At 66.1% G+C, this 676-nt stretch overlaps 1 long non-coding RNA gene across 1 annotated transcript; it reads left to right on the top strand.

Annotated features, from left to right (window-relative positions):
* The first annotated feature begins 1 nt into the window (after position 1).
* LOC108448057 lies at positions 2-526 on the top strand. Its single transcript, XR_001863839.1, has 2 exons — positions 2-91; positions 444-526. It is a non-coding gene; the product is annotated as an uncharacterized LOC108448057 (long non-coding RNA).
* Positions 527-676: the final 150 nt, after the last annotated feature.

Genomic DNA, 676 nt, shown 5'->3' with positions numbered 1-676 from the left:
GGGCTCCGGCACCTCCGCCTCGGGGGGCTCCATGCGCAGGAAGAAGCCGGGGACGCCCCTGGGTTTCGAGGAGAAGAGGAGCGTCCTGAAGGTAGAGCTGGGGGTGGGCGGTGGGGACGGGTGGTGAACCCCCCTCCCTCAGGGTCACAGCAGGCAGCGGGGTTGGAACAGTGGGAGTGGGGTCACTGTGCCCTCAGAGATGCTCTGTGCGTGTCCCCCTGTGGGGGACACCATGGTCCAGTGGGGGGACAACCACGGGGACATCCTGCTCTGGGGTGGGGTGGGGAGACACCGGGGGACACCCTGTCCTGTGGGGGGACACCGTGAGGACCTCCCCAACCCCGGGGACACCGTGGGGCTACCCTAACCCTGCCGAGAGTCCCCATCGGGCCCTGTCCGCCGTGTTCCCCCCGGGGCTGACTCATCCCCTCTCGCCCCCGCAGTCCAAAGCCCATTAACAGAGGGGTCACCGGGGGCCCCGCTGTGTCCTCCCCACCGGGAAACGCCAGAAAACCGATGAAGGGGGAAAAAAAAATCCCAAGGAAACACGAAGGAAAATCCCAAACTTCCAGAAAATACCTCAAAACTCTCAGTTCTGTTCTCTTGCTGCTAAACGGCCCCGGGAAGGGGGGCGGCACTGGGGACCCACCCGGACCTCCCGGGGCCCCTTCGGCCG

The sequence above is a fragment of the Corvus brachyrhynchos genome, unplaced genomic scaffold (assembly GCF_000691975.1).
Source record: "Corvus brachyrhynchos isolate BGI_N302 unplaced genomic scaffold, ASM69197v1 scaffold67, whole genome shotgun sequence".
NCBI classification, from domain to species: domain Eukaryota; kingdom Metazoa; phylum Chordata; class Aves; order Passeriformes; family Corvidae; genus Corvus; species Corvus brachyrhynchos.
Note: the sequence above shows the minus strand (reverse complement) of the source record. Positions and strands in the feature narration are given on the sequence as shown.